We start from the raw sequence: 17042 nt of genomic DNA, 5'->3' as shown, positions 1-17042 counted from the left end.
TGTTATCTGCTTCATATTGATTCACCTAATTTTCGATGAAATTGGCAATTTTCCAACCCAAGCATTCCGTCAACTTGATTTTCTAACCTTTTTTTGGATGGGAATTTAAGTTTGTTTTTTTGTTCTTTCTTTGGTGTATATTCATGTCATGGTGTGTGCTAATATCTCCAGATGGCTGTCTCCTTTCCTGCACCTGAATGAACTTTTATTATTTGTATAACGGTTTGTATGCATTTGTGCAGAGACTCCATTTGTTGATTTTTTAATGTCCAGAGGTCAACGTTTGAAGACAGAATCAGGCCATCCAAGGATTTGAATTATTTGTTTTCATTTCTGTTTTGTTTTCTTAGACAGGTTATTATGACATGGTTAACACCACATTGTGAAAATTCCTTCAGTTTGGAGCCTTTCACATTTCCTTTTATACAGATTTATAAGAGCTCCATAAAGCTAACCAACAGAGGGTACAAGGATTACATACTGATGATGGAGAGATGAGCAGGTGGGCATTGGACAAACAGGGGACACATGGATGAGAGGAAGCAGGTGGACTCCACGGGTAGCAGAAAGACATTTAAACATGGGAACTTAAGCCTTCACAGCAGTCCCACTGGCAACAACAGCTGCATTGCTCTTACCTAATGAGAAGCACAACTAATGTTTGGTAGAGATAACACTTGTCTTCTGGCCACCTGAACGTGTGTCGGGTATTTACCTCCTTAGAGACTCAGATATCTTTCTTTTTGTACCCTTCATCACGACATCTAATATTTTTGGTTACTTTTCTCTTTCATGGGACAATGGTGCTTAAACAACGGGCAAACGATCAGCCTTGGATTACGTGATTATTTGTTTAATTATAGCTGAAAAGAGTGTAAATGGTCATCATGTCCCTAAATTTCTTTTCAAATGTTAAAAATGTTGAGGTTACCAGGTTTTATTGTCTCCTTACGAAACATAGATTGGCAGCATTTTAGCAATTTCTGTTTTAAATTTTGCTTTTCATGATAACAGTGATGATCAATGAGTTTGTAAAGCAGTATACTAATCAAGTTTTGCATGTTTATCAGAAAAAATGTCAGGATTGATCATTGAGTTGTTGGGATTAATTACCATTGATAACCTTGAATGAAAAATTAACTCTTACCAAATTTGATAATGAGAGGTCATTCGGATTTGACCAAAGAAGAAATATTGGATAGAAAATGCCGATAGCTATTACTCCGTGGCAAAGTGTATGGCCGTGTTTAAGTGCGAGTGTAGTTTCACTGACAAACCATGTTCAAACTGGCTCACCAAAACACCACTCAAAAGAAAATTTTCATGTCGAAAAATAATCATTGGATAAGGATTCGAGAAGATGCCAAAAAAACCTCTTTAAGTTTCCTGATGCAAGTGCTCACCAGTCTCATCTTTAAACATTTGCTAATGCCAAAATCTTCCGCTATTGGGACCCTTGAAAAACCATTTAGCAAAGACGTGCTGAATTGGTAAAGTTGAATCAGACGATCCTTACGTTTTCAAAGATAATCTTTGTGACCAACATGCTAGGATTATGATCAATATGAAATATAGATTCACCACTTAACCAACTTGATAAGAATCAACTGGAAAAATCATGGGAGCGATCCACCTTTTGAGACTCAAAAATTGTCAAAGAGAAGTGCCAACGAAAATGTAGAGAGTTGCACTGTCCTACGTCTGCATCAGAACATGCAAGTGGAGAAGTAAACTAATGCAGAGGTTGCTAGTCAGCAGTTTACTGTACTTTTGAAATAATGAAGCGTCAATTTCTTCAATTCACACCTCGTCCCGAGTGGCTATTCTCAGTTCTGAAACCTGAAGGCATACATGTTGAAGACAGTGCTGAATAAAGAAATGGAGGTGTACTCTGGGGAGGGAAGGGGCTAATGGAAGTTATCGATTGCTAGAAAGATTAGTGATGGAAATGTATTGATGTATTGAAAATAGTTGGTTTCATTTCAATTCAGGAAAGTTAACCAGTCTGTTCTCAGAACTTGATTTGCACTCTCAAATGTATAATCTTTATCTGACTTCAAAATTTTTTTTTATACTCCATTAACTTATTGTCAATCAAGAGATGTAAGTAGTTGTGGTATTACTAGCGGAGTATCTATGTTTTTTCATCTTCGCAACCAAATCCCTTTTTTCATGAAAACATCAACAAGGCCAAAATGAGTCGAATGGTCTTTTTTGTGCCTTCTGCATCAAAAATAAAGTTTCATCTTTATTTGGCACTTAATCGATTGCATTATTTTTACTGTCTAGTTCAATCTCCTGGTGATTACTTTTTCATATTTATAGTTTTCAAGGCTCATGAAAAACAAATATGAGATTTTTCTTTCATTCAAGCTTTACTAAAATCAAACAAAACAAATCAAAACAGAAAGATGGTAAAATACAAAGAAATATTATTCACATAATGAATCATACAAGGAACTTAATTGCAGGAGGGCTGTTCAGCACATCAAGTTCATGCAATCCGGCCAACACTCATGTATCCTTGACTTCTATCACCACTGCTTCAAGGGTACCCATCCCATTTAAATCCAGGCACTGTATCTGCAGCCACCACCTTTCCAGGGAGACCATTCTATGTATTAACCACTCTCTGAGTGAAAGACCCAAGCCCGAACATTGTCCTAACTCTCCTTCTTTACTCTCAAGTTGTGGGCTCTGGTCTTATCAGTCAATTCTGCAGATTGTGTTTCTTTAACAACCTTTCTAACTCCTCAGATAGTTTTGTATTTTTCATTTTTCTGTGTTTATTTTATTTTCTATAAATAGCAGAGATAGAAGGAGTAAGACCAAACGAGAGGGCGTGAAAAAACAGAGTGGCCAATGACCTGTCTGTGATACGAGAGCAACATGCCATATAAGGGATATGAGAACACAGGAAAAGTTCATTTGGGTCATCATGCCTATGTTTTATTAACACCACATTAAATCAATCTTTCAGTTTATTTAATGAATTTAATTTGAAAGGGGAGGGGGTGCGGAGCAATGGGGAGGACTACAGTGAGACAGGCACAAGGACATGACAAGGAGTTTTTAGGGGTGGTTGAACATTAAGATGGTTATGGTTATCAGGTGAGGAATAAGGATGGTTATGGTTATCAGGTGAGGAAAGACACAATTGTCAACACATTCACTTTTTCCAGAGACCCTTTCAAAGACATAATCAGCACACGTATACGCAATAACCCATCCATGCACAAGCTACCTAACAGGCCTGCTAAAACTACAATTTTAATTACTCTACAACAGCAAGAACCCTTCAGAGTAAAGTGAGACACACACACACACACACACACACACACACACACACACACACACACACACACACACACACACACACACACACACACACACACACACACACACACACACACACACAACCAAAGTATACCTATGTTTAATGAGGCTGATCCTGAAAACATAGTCTCCCTGAGAAACAAAATCAAAGCCATAAACAAACATGCAATACCAGTATTTCAATACAACTGCGGAATAATAAACTGGTCACAAGCGGAACTCAAAAAACTACATATCAAAACAAGAAAATTCCTCACTATCCACAAAATGATTGACAAAAACCAATGCATTGAGAATATACCTGCTGAGATCAGAAGGAAGCAGTGGCATGATGGAACTCAAACAAGTGCACAGAATGACGACTGTAAGATTAGCTGAGTAAGTGAAAAGTCCAACAGACAACCAAATTAAATTTGGACACAAACATGAAGACAGCAAGCCAGAGAAGGTTTCCCCAACCCACCCAGCAAAAAAATTCCAGACAGGTATGAATAGAAGGCATCACATATGAAACCCAAACAGCAATTGATACAACCCCAATGATTGCAAAAAAGACAAAAGAAAACACAAGAAAGATGTGCATAACACGGTACATGCAAAACTACAAAAACAAATTTGACTATAAAAATAATTGGTGGTTGAATTTATTGACCTGATATGCAAATCCTTTTCAAATGTCAAGTCAATTGGATGAAAATTGGGGATTTTAGAATTTCCACCAAAGGTGTTGACCTTTGGTCTATTTTGACCTTTAGCCCTATGTTGACCTCAAAATAATTGGTGGTTGAATTTTGTGACATGATATGCAAATCCTCTTCAAATTTCAAGTCAATCAGATGAAAAATTTTGAATTTTAGAAATTGCACCTGAGTTGTTGACCTTTGGCCTATGTTGACCTTTTGACCTCAATCAATAGGCTTTTTGCTTTTGACCAACTCCACCATTTTGTGTAGTTTCATGGAGATCAGTTTGAAATTGTAACCTGTGGGCAATTGACCGACAGACATACAGCCAAAAGAGACAAGCAGACAGAATCACAGACCAGACAAACCAATGTACTTGCAAATCTTCACATTCTCAAGTAATAAAGCAAAATATCAACAGATACACAACGACAACTGTGGAAATGATAAAAGAGCAGGGAGATATAAAAAAAAAAGAGTTGGACAGATTGGGCATTGACAAAGAAGGCTCATTGGAGTGGTTAAGAAGAGGTCAGCTCAACTGGGTTGGAGAATGAATAATAATAAATGCCCAAGACCAAGGACACTACACCAATGGCTTCAACAAAAATGACAGGACTGAGTCAATTGGACAAGTATAGATTCTGCAAGGTAGAAACAGAAAACACGAGCCACCTCCTATCGGGATGAAAAAAAAACTAGTGTTAGAACAGCTGCACACACAACAGGCACAACAGAATATGTGGAATAATTCACTCTCACATCTGCAAAAAATTCAATATCCCAGTTCCAGAAAACTCATGGATACATGAATCAAATGAATCAAAAGCAATCATTGAAAACAAGGAAGTAACGTTCACATATGACTGAATGATCGCACCAAGTGAGAAGAAAGAAAACAAAGTTTTGCGACCAGATATCGCCCTTGATATAGCCAGATATACAAAAAAAACTGAAAAGATGGTATTGCTAATTGAGGTTTCAGTACCAAGAGATTTTGGCCTAAACAACGTAAAAATCAAGAAAATGACCAAGTACCAAGACATGAAGAATGAAGTGAAAAGATCTTGGAAACTAAAGAGCACCAAAACGGCACCAGTGATAATTGGAACAACTGAATGATAAAAAATTGATTTAAGAAGATATTAAAAACCATCCTTGGGAAATGATGACAAATAAACTACAGTTGAGGCTGTCCGGGGCTCAGTGGCAATCATGAAAAGAGCCCTCAGAACAAAACTTTGAGAACAAGAAAACTTCATAACTTGGTCCATGAATCATGATTCCTTACTGGAACAGAGATGGATACTTCGAGACATGGGAGGACTCAGTTGTATCTTCTGAAACTAGCATATGGAGAAATCAACCAAAGCGCGCGCGCGTGCACACACACACACACACACACACACACACACACACACACACACACACACACACACACACACACACACACACACACACACACACACACACACACACACACACACACACTGCTCCTTTTAGTAATAGATAAAACACCCTATCTCTTAGCAAACTTCAGAATCTATCTAGTCACTCTATGCTGAAACCTCTCCATGGCAGCTGTCTCTTTAGGGCTAAGTCACATTTGCTCTATGGCGAGGATACGGCGGCCGTACGTCCTCTGAATTTACAGAAATGTGCGGCGGCCGCAGAGTTTCTGCGGTGGCCTCAGGATAGCCCTACGCCATTTGGCTATCTTTTACAGGCTGTAGGGGTCGCCGTGGAATTATAACGCGGAGTTATAACTTTTTTCATTTATACGTTCGCCGTAGCAATTCGACAAGCCGAAAAAAAACACTGGTAAAAAAATAAAAATAAAATAAAAATGAACCCACTCGTTACCGTCCGTCTGGCCGCACGTTCGCCTTAGGGCCCCCTGCGGTCGCCTTGCGGGCACCTTGAGGCTACCTTGCGTCTGCCTTGAAAATTCTATGGCCGCTGCAGGGCCCCCTTAAGGTCATCGTGCGACATCAAATCAAAGACCGTATGGCAACCCCCGTTTTTGGTCTCCACAATTTCAAAATACGCCATGCGGCTCCCCGAAAAATAAAAACATATGTGACTGCTACATTGTGTGACCGTGGAAATACTGCGGCCGCCGTATAATTGCTAGTGGCCATAGATTTTGGAGACCCCACGGCCGCCATGGCAAATGTGACTTAGGCCTTACTCAGATATGGTGACCAAAAGCGGACACTATTCGAGATGAAGCCTCACTAAGTTCCTGTGCAGTGATAACACTATATATTTTGATTAGAGATATTATAGAGATATTAAAAAAAAAAAAAAAAAAAAAATATATATATATATATATATATATATATATATATATATATATATATATATATATATATATATATATATATATATATATATATATATATATGTGGATGGGGGAGTTAGCAGAGAGAATATGTTATGCTTTATGAACAACACCCACATGAACACACACACACGAACACACACACACACACACGAACACGAACACACACACACACACGAACACACACACACACACACACACACACACACACACACACACACACACACACACACACACACACACACACACACACACACACACACACACACACACGTGCTTGTATGATATCGGCAATTTTTCTAGAATTGGCAAGTTGGAGTCAGTATGATTACCAACTACAATATTTACTGTATGCAACTCAGAAACCTTGAGGTGCTTTCACCCAAAAACAACGATGCATTTATACAAATAAACGTTTCAGGGATATGTTCACAAACATTATTCTTTATAAACAGCTGTGTGGCGGGTGGAAAAAAAATTGGCTTGGGAATTTAGAAAATACGTTAATGCAGCAAACAGTTCAGCAATCGGAGGTTATTTCACAACTCGCTCACAATGACGGAGCATAACCCACTGAACAAATGATGGTTTAATGAACATAAAATCAATGAGTTGTCATCAAAATAAATCAACAGTGAAAATGAAACATGAGGTAAAACTAAATCCTAATTTGAGATGTCTCCACTCAGGTACAAAAACAGACAAGGGGAAAGATAAAAATAAAAGAAATTCCTCCCTTAATGCCGGTACTCAGCTTTGTGTCCAGAGATGGCCATTTAGGATCCTCGCAGTCATCGAGCCTCAAAGCCACTGCCTGGGAGATGCACACAAATGGCTCAAAGTCACTCTCTGTGGTCACGTACATGAGGTAGTTTGTGTGGACGGTCTTCAATGCCAGGGCCTACAAACCGCCATAGAGTTTCTTCTCACTATCGAGATTGCCACACCACTCCTCTCACAGCACCAGTTCCGCTCACAACAAATGGCGCCACCTCCTTCCTCAAGCATACAACAGGAGACTGCCGAGTTATTACTGAGAGACACGCTCCTCTTCTTCTCCTCCCAAAGTGTACAAACTTCGCGACTCAGCCAAACAGACAATGGCTAGTGTCTCACTCTCGGAAGTGAGCAAATTCACACAACATGAACAACGGGAATCGCGCAGCCTTCTTGACCATGTCGAGGAAAGCAAGCGAGAGAACCTCGGTGTTCTGACCGCCGTCTCCACTCAGTCATCTCTCTCTCATGTCACACTGACCAATCTTCAGCCTCAGGGGTGTGGCCTGCTGGTATGAAGAGGGGAAGGTGGGGGTTTTGCCTGCTTGGAAACATTCGGCTCTGTTGTTGTTGTTGTTGTTGTAAGAATGTGGTTCTTTTATTTCCGGCTTTGTAAATGCAAAAATTTAGGAAAGGGTCACAGAGGGCAATCACATCCTGGGATCAACTAACCTTAAACCCTACATAGTTAACACAGGACCACCCCCATGTGGTAACATGTAAACAACCTTAAGCTCACAATTTTCGCAACTTAAATTACATCAAGATGTCTCCTACTCGTCGACGGACCATGCTATGCTGTACAATCCTATTTTCACTCTGATATTCCTCCTCCTACCCCTACAAACATAACATTATTAAACTGCATCTGCCAATCTTTTGCATAATCAATGAAAGTATCTCGGCTTTGCAGAATCACCCGCTTTCTGCTATATACCTGCCACTTACTGCTTTGTCCCTCTGCCTTATCACAGGAGATTCCAATGATGTTGAGAGCTTTAGATGCTGCAGAATCTTGGAGTGACTGATGTGATGCTGGGGTGCCAGCCCATAGCAGAGAGCAGTACTTCATTGAGCTATAGATAAAGGCCTCGTGGGTTTAGTGTAGTTCTAATGTTTCAAGACATGACTTGCAATGATGAACGATGTCCTTAGCTGGGTTTGGAAAACAACTATGCTGTATGGTCAGCCTAGGAGAGGTCACGGTTTATGTTGAGGCTCTAATGCTTAAGAGACAAACTCCTACGTTGGATGATCATGGAAATAGATTGGTGGGTTAATTTGACGATTCTTCTGAAGAAACATGGTGAGACTGTGATATTTGCCAGGATTGTGAACTTTGTTGAATATGAATGTTGAAAACATAAAGAACACTAGCTGTATTGAATGTGAACATTGATAGCACAGAGGAATTAGTACAGCAAAAAATTGGAATTTGTACAATGATTCAAATATGATTTCAATGAGGGATCAGAAAGGTATGTAGATGTACATTTGCTGTATCTCATGCATAATGTCTTTATTTATCATGAAACTTAATCAGATTCAAAGTGATCTCAGGCCATGATGTGCCCATTACAGTGATATCGTGCTGCTATTATACTACTTGTTCAGGTTCCCAAGCGTGCTGCTAAATAATATGTTTCTTTGTTCATTGACCATGGGGACCTGCCAAGGCACATTATTATCTTGTGTGATTCTGGTGACAAATTTATCAAATTGTGGAGTTGGCAACATTGGTAGTGTGCTGTTTCACACAGTACATTTTATAGTTAGGAGCACACTGTCACGCAATGCACACTGTGTTCCATCATTTGTGTATGCTTTTATCCTTTGCTGTAACGTGATGATGGGTAGCTATCAGTGTGCTAATGGTTTTATGAGTTCTCTTTCATGTTTTCAGCAAGTTCTGTGTTGAATACCTGGAGTGGTCTGGTTTGACGTTTCTCCCACTGAGTCGTCCTCAGCTGGGACTGCACAGGTATTGCCCACCATGTTAATTTCCCCTCCAATTGGGAAGGGGGAGTCATGCAGGCGTGTTTCAAAAGTAACAGTGCACTGAATAAAATACTTGTGTTTCATGTGTTTGTTCATCTTATAATTAAAATGTATAAAAATATTAAAATAGGTATTAAAATATAACTCGCTCAATGGAGATACCCACCAGCTGAGAGACAACTCAAGTGAGCTTCTGTTAGCCAATGGTTGCTTCATAAAGCAACTCATAAAGAAGAGTCCTATCTTTGGAAAAAGAGTGTTTTTTGGTGCAGCATGATTTTCGATATGATGGAAAGTACAGCACTAAGGTGTAGGATTTGTTTCAGGAGAAATTCGGAGAAGGACGATGACCTCATCAAAATTGTGTGAAAGCATTGATTGAAAAGCTTTGGGAAACTGATAGCCTTGCAGACTAGTCTCAAAGTTGTCGGCAAAAGGTTTTGACAGATGTGGTATTGTGGAATATTGACAAGAGTTTGCAAAGAGACTCAAGAAAAATCGCTTAGAATATTGTCACAATAAGTCGGTGTCTCATTATCCTCCACATACAAAGCTGTACAGAATAAATGTAGTTTGTTCCCTATAAAGTGCATGTTGTTCAAACCTTTCACTCGGAGACGCAGAAAAGTGGCTGAAACTCTGTAAGTGGCTCCAAAATTTCATAGCACAAAAAGGAGATCAGGTTTTTGACTGCACCTTCCTGAAGGAAGAGGCATGGTTGCACATGTCTGGCTATATGAATAGCCAGAATACAAGAAATTGGCCCACACAGAATCCCCAGAGAAATCTTCATTGAATGATAAAACTAGAACTGCACTCGAAAGAGCACATACCTCCACCAAACTGAACAGTTTGCGGTTTGTACCCGCACTGATAGGCTGGATCTGGATTCAGACCTAAACCAAAATTGAATCGGCTTGTTCCTCGTCACCTAAAGCCTGTATCTCACTGGGCTGCGTCAGCTCGCGACTAGTTGGAGACACCAAATTGCGATAAAACCGATAATTTTCACTTGGAATCACACTGAATTTATACTAAAACACATTTGCCTATGTCTCATGAATATCACACGAATGTCCCACTAACTCCCGTCGAAATTTGGGATGAACTTCGCCTGGAGTTCGCATACATGTCGCACGATATTCGCGCGACGTTCAGGTGACAAAACTGAGATTTTTTTTGGCACATGCAACTGTCGCGCGATGGTCACACGACGGTCGTGCGACCATCGTGCAAATGTCGTGCAACAGTCGCACGACAACTGTGTGTGACAATTGAGAAATCGGGAGCATATATATGTATGTATATATATATATATGTGTGTGTGTGTGTGTGTGTGTGTGTGTGTGTGTGTGTGTGTGTGTGTGTGTGTGTGTGTGTGTGTGTGTGTGTGTATGTGTGTGTGTGTGTGTGTGTATGTGTGTATGTATGTATACATATATATATATATATATATATATATATATATATATATATATATATATATATATATATATATATATATATATATATATTGTTGTGGTTGAGGAAATTCGCAAACCACCATTCAGGTCCCATAGGTGAGATATCTCTGTAAGTACATGTGTAGTTAGCCCCAAACCTGTTGTTTAGAGGGAATAAATGTGATTCATTCGGGCTGCGACCCTTTAAGATAGCCGTTTTTCTGTTCTATCTTTATTTTGAACCAACCACATCTCAACCGCCATCACACAACAACCACCAACCGCAACTCCACTTCACAACAACAACAACGCCAACAGCCACGACCTTTACCGTCACGGCTCGCTCCCGTAAACATCCCATCACCGCCACAATAAACCCTCCACCACCTTCACCTCTCCTCCTTCTGCCACCATTCCCGCACCGCTTGTGGGCACCGAGCGTCAGGCTGTCCTGGCCTCGTGCGGGACGCGCACTGAGCCGCGGGTGCAAAAAGCGGCCTTTCCGAGGAAAAGTCGGATCAGGAATGATACACGCCCACTTCTGATCCGTCCTATCAGCGGGCGCGGGGCGATTTGGCCCCGCCTCCGGGCGCGTCGGAGGAGAATCGATATATGCAAATTCGAGGATCAGGGGAGGTTCACACCCACTTTTCCTCCGTCCAATGGGTGAGCGTGGCTCCGCCCCCGAGCTCATCCTGATCCGGAAATTTGCATATGGGTTCTCCTGCCTTATTATAAAGCGCCGAGCGCGGGGCGAATTCAGTCAGTTTTTGTTTTGGGTCGGAAGCAGTTGGAGGCAGTCGCAGTTTTTTGGGCTCGGGCGAGTTGGAGAGGTGTGGCGGCGGTGGAGTGTGGCAGCAGCAGTCAAGACGAGTCTGGAGGAAAGTCAGTCTGTCGGAGGTCGGAGTCTGTTGGGGTTCGGAGGCTGTCGGGGAGCTGCAGAGAGGGGAAGCCGGGAGCGCGGTCGAGGTCGCAGTGGAGTCGCTCGTCGCGGGACCCAAGCAAGCCAGCTATCCTCTTTCCCCAGAGCATCAACAATTCCCCCCTTCCCCCCCCCCCGCGCTGAGATAGTGCGGAAAGGGGGCCCCGTTCCCACCCCATTCCAAGCAGTGCCAACGAAACCCGCGGAGGAGCGCGGAGTCAGGGCACCGCCGCGATATTTGCGGCTCATCACAAGACGGGTAGGCTCCACGCGGTCTTGGCCCACAGGCCCGTCTGCCCCCTTGTCATTGAGGGTAGCCCTTTTCTTTTGCTTTTGAGTATATGTGTTGTCGGCGCCGTCTGTAAAGTAAAACTGTGTAAGTGTTGCCGTGTGCTCGCGTAGTCGGTAGTATCTCTGCATTGTTGTGTTTCTTTTGTTGCAATTGCTTTTGGTGCATAATTGTTGTAATTGTATATGTGTGCTATCCGTGTCCCGCGGAATAAATGTGCCTCATGTTGAACTGTTTTCCCGTTTCGCTTCGTCTTTTCTTTAATTGAATCTCCATCTTACTTCACGTAAAGGGTTGGTAGTGGGCTTCATACGCCCGATAATTAATCGGAACCGTCGAGGTTGACGATAGCACCGCTCGGTTATCCCGATAGTACGGAACGGGTCGCTTAAGTGGCCCGTGTCCGGGGTCGACCTGCGGCGAGGTGCGATCACCCGGTCTACCCTCCGTGTGGGTACTTAGGTAGGTCGAATTTGGCGAACAACCCTATCCCATGCGGGGGGCCGATTGGCACGATCGTGGTGAGGCCGAACGGCCCACCCGTGACTAGTTCCCGGCGTTAGTCCGAGAGGGTCACGACGGAATTGTCCGTCTGGTGGGCGACGTGCCGTGATTCGAGTTACGTGGCCACTCGCACGCCGGCAGGCGCGAATTCGCAACAATATATATATATATATATATATATATATATATATATATATATATATATATATATATATATATATATATATATATATATATATATATATATATATATATCCCAAGCCGCTGCCCTACCCACTGCGCCAACACCAGGCTCTATATATATATATATATATATATATATATATATATATATATATATATATATATATATATATATATATATATATATATATATATATATATATATATATATATATATATATATATATATATATATATATATATATATATATATATATATATATATATGTATATATATATATATATATATATATATATATATATATATATATATATGTATATATATGTATATATATGTATATATATATATATATATGTATATATATATATGTATGTATATATATATGTATATATATATATATGTATATATATATATATATATATATATATATATATATGTATATATATGTATATATATATATATATATATATACATATATATATATATATATATATATATATATATATATATATATATACATATATATACATATATATATATATATATATATATATATATATATATATATATATATATATATATATATATATATATATATATATATATATATATATATATATATATATATATATATATATATATATATATATATATATATATATATATGTATATATAAATGTATATATATATATATATATAAATGTATATAAACATAACATATATATATATATATATATATATATATATATATATATATATATATATATATATTTATATATATATATATATATATATGAGCCCTCTCCCTTCCAGCAATCATATTGTCAGTTGGGAAACGAGTAAGAGTACCTGACTGAGTACTACAATGGTGTGGGAGCTGTGCCCTGGCAGAACAGGATGGTGGGATTACAGGAGAATGCTGACCAAGCCTGAATGTTCAAAGTGTTCTGTTACTTGTCAACGTTGCACCCACAAACATTGTGTCTGACCCAATTGTTCATCTACCTTGATATGGGCTTGTGGGTGTGACCATATTTTGTGTGTGACCTAATTTATGTAAAAATATGTGTGACGTGATTTAGGAATGATGGGAAGGTGAAAGAATGATGGGAAAGTGAAAAGTTTGCATTGAAGGCCATTACTCAGAACAGGAGAGAAAGAAGACAGACAATGCTGGTTTTACAATTTGGACTATGAGGTTTTTTTTTTGTTTTTTTTTAGTCATATCTGGATTGAACTATTGTGAATCTATCTACATTACATTGTATGGATAACATGTGGATTTCTATGAATATATTACATTGAGTAGACAATACATTGTGCAAATTTCTGATTAATTTCTTTTGAAATAACAGAACAACATATTGTAGCAAAAGACTTTCATCAATGAAATAGTCACATGAAAATATGCAAGTATCACGTGAAAATATGCAAGTGCAAACAATGCATACACTGACAAGTTACAAATACATACAAGTTTTCATACAGTATCAAAAAAATAAACATCAGTTATGTCGCAATTTCTTCCGAAAATATTCTCTATTGAATCGCAGTTTTGTCGTGCTCTCAGAGGTCCCAGGACAGATTATCATTTTTTTCTCCAATCAGTCACAATTTAGTTTCATAGGTGGCCAATTAGTGGGGAAACTTAACATAACAATTGTGCATTTTGTGAGGAAAGCACTAAATTTGGCACACGAGTAGCCTATCATATTATGAACCGATTTGGATATTGGGCCATTTCAAATTTTTGATGGCAGTGGAAAATGGCTGCCACAGCCATCAGTGGCTGAATTTGAGATGGCCCAATATCCAAATCTGTTCATAATATGATAGGCTACGAGTGGGCCAAAGCTGTTTGCACAAAATGCACAATTGTTATGCTATATTTAGCTAAGTTGCCCCACTAAATCCCTCACAAAGTTGTCTCACATTTGTCGCACCTTCTGACTCACGGAAACTAAATTGAGAAGGGTTCGAGACTGGTTCGAGACAAACGCGCCGACTCTGTGACTATTTTGAGAGAAAATATTTCGCACTAATTTTTTGAACATGTTAAAAATTCAAGCGACACCAGAGCGACGTCCTGCGACTCACGCGAGGAAATTGAGAACCACCGCGAGTGTTTCCAGACATTTTGGAGAATCCTGTTCGCATTTTGTCGCGAGCTGTCGCAGCCCAGTGAGATACAGGCTTAACCTACTCATCTCCCTAGTTTTGTCATAACTCGTCCACAACTTTTTGAGATATCATAATAAATGTCGTTTTTGGCCCCATCTCTCAATGGTGAAAAATCACTTCAAACATTCTCGGATCCGGATCCGGACTCGGATCTTCACCGAAATTGAATCAGTTGTTCTCTGTCGTACACTCAACCTGTCCACTAAGTTTTGTTCGCATTCGACTCACTTTTTGAGATGTCATGTTATATATCATGTTGGCCCTATCCCTCAATGGTGAAGAATCACTTGAAAAACTCTAGTATCTGGATCTGGATCTTCACCAAAATCGAATCATTTCAGCCTTGTCACACACCCAACCTGTCCACACAATTACGTCCGAATCTGTCCGCAACATTTTTAGTATCCTGTTCACAGGCAGACAAACAGACAGCCAGACAGATCGACATACAGGGGTGAAAACACAACCTCCATCCAATATTGGTGGTAGTGGTAACTAGAAAGAGCAATCAGAGATTGCATACCCTTGCCTGGGCTTGTTTTGTGTGGCAAATAAATAAAAGTATGTACTTTATGAAAGGTCATTGATTGCAAATGAAAGGTCTAAATGGTCTAGTTGTAAAGGCATAAAAACTTTGAAAGGGCTGAGTAGGTCAAAATGGTCTGACGTGTCTAAAGGATCTTAAAAGGTTGAAGGGGTCTAAAAATGTAATTTATGGTCTTAAGTGTAAAACATTTCTAAATGGGATCTAAAGGTTCTTAAAGCATTGAAAAGGGTCTGCAGATCAAAGAGGTCTAAAGGGTATTAAAAGGTTAGAAAGGTGTGAAGGTCTAAAGGACTAAAGGAGTCTAAGGGAACTTTGGGATTCTAAAGGGTCTAATGGGGTAGAGAGTATGAGGGTTCCAAAGGGTCTAACAGGATCTAAAGGGTCTGAGGGGGTCTAATGGTTCTAAAAGGTGTAATGGGATTTATAGGGTCTTAGGGGTCTATATGATCTCCAGTGTCTTAGGGAAGTAAAGTGTCTTCGGGTTATAAAGGGTCTCACAGGATCTAAAGGGGTTTTAATTTTCTAAAGGGTCTCACGATCTAAGGTGGTCTTAATATTTGAAGGTCTTAAAGGATCTTAATGTTCTAAAGGGTCTTAGCAGTCTTTATGGGTCTTAGGTATCTTAGGGTTATAAAGGGTCTTCAGGGTCTTAATCGTCTTTGGGGTCTAAATAGTCTTAAGGATCTTAAAAGGTATTCAGGATCTCAAGGGACTTAGGGATTTAAAGGGTCCTACAGGTCTTGAGGGTCTTAGGCATATATACAGTATTAGGGGGTCATCAAGGTGTTTGGGCTCTGAGGGTCTAAAGGATTTCAAGCGGTCTACAGGTATATAGGGGTCTAATTGTAACTAATACACCGACTCACATTCTGTGTGGACAAAAAGACAAACAACCAGACAAACGGACCCAAATGCAATACCCTCTCCCCTGGCGAGGGTAACGATAGAGTTCATAGAACACCTTGTCGCACACACAGTGTTCAGGTATATAATTCAACTGAGATAAAGTAATGATTTTAAACGTCGTATAAAATTCTGGAAGTTTCGTGCCATTGGTGCAGTGTCTTATACACCACCTTGTTTAACACATTGCATTAGTTCTTCGTGTCTGTTATTTGTCTTTTATGATGTCCTCAAAAATGGTTAAGTTTCTTGTTTGGAAGGATTTTCAATTTTGTTTGACTGCCAGACAGGCAGAGTGAAAAGATCATCTCACTCCTGTCTCTGCACATGTGGGGTCAGGACAACTTCAGAGCCAAAGGACTGCTAAACTACAGGTTTGTTTTCCGATTCATGTTCAAAATATAACATTCGATTGAAATTAAGTTGTTCCTCGATCATAAAGTGATGTTTGTAGATGGACGGACGGATGGACGGACACAAGTGAACCAATTGCTTAACCCGGCTTTTCGCTTCGCGTGCCTGGGGTAAAAATTGGTATGTGATGTGCCCTTTCAAAAAGGCATGTTATTTGGACCAATATCTTTTGAAGGTACCGTAAATTCCGAACGATACTTTCATGATATTCTCCAGCATTTTTTCTACGAACTAAGTGAAGGGGAGAAACGAGATGGATGGTCCCAGCAAGACGGTACAACTGCACACACAGTACATGCAGTCAGTTCAGTTTTGAAGATCGCATCATTTCTCGTAGTTTATGGCCACTCCCAACTTAACCACAACAGACTTTTATCTGTGGGGATAGCTCAAAAACATGGCCCATGCAAAGAATCTCCATACGAAAGAAAAGCTGAAGGCTAACATTTCAGAGGCTATCCATGGCATCTCGGCTGAAGAACTGCCGTGAGTGTTTCAAAACACGCGTAGACACAGAC

Source organism: Eptatretus burgeri, chromosome 1, assembly GCF_056783735.1.
Source record: "Eptatretus burgeri isolate ZD-2024b chromosome 1, Ebu_testis_v1, whole genome shotgun sequence".
Lineage (NCBI taxonomy): Eukaryota > Metazoa > Chordata > Myxini > Myxiniformes > Myxinidae > Eptatretus > Eptatretus burgeri.
Note: the sequence above shows the minus strand (reverse complement) of the source record.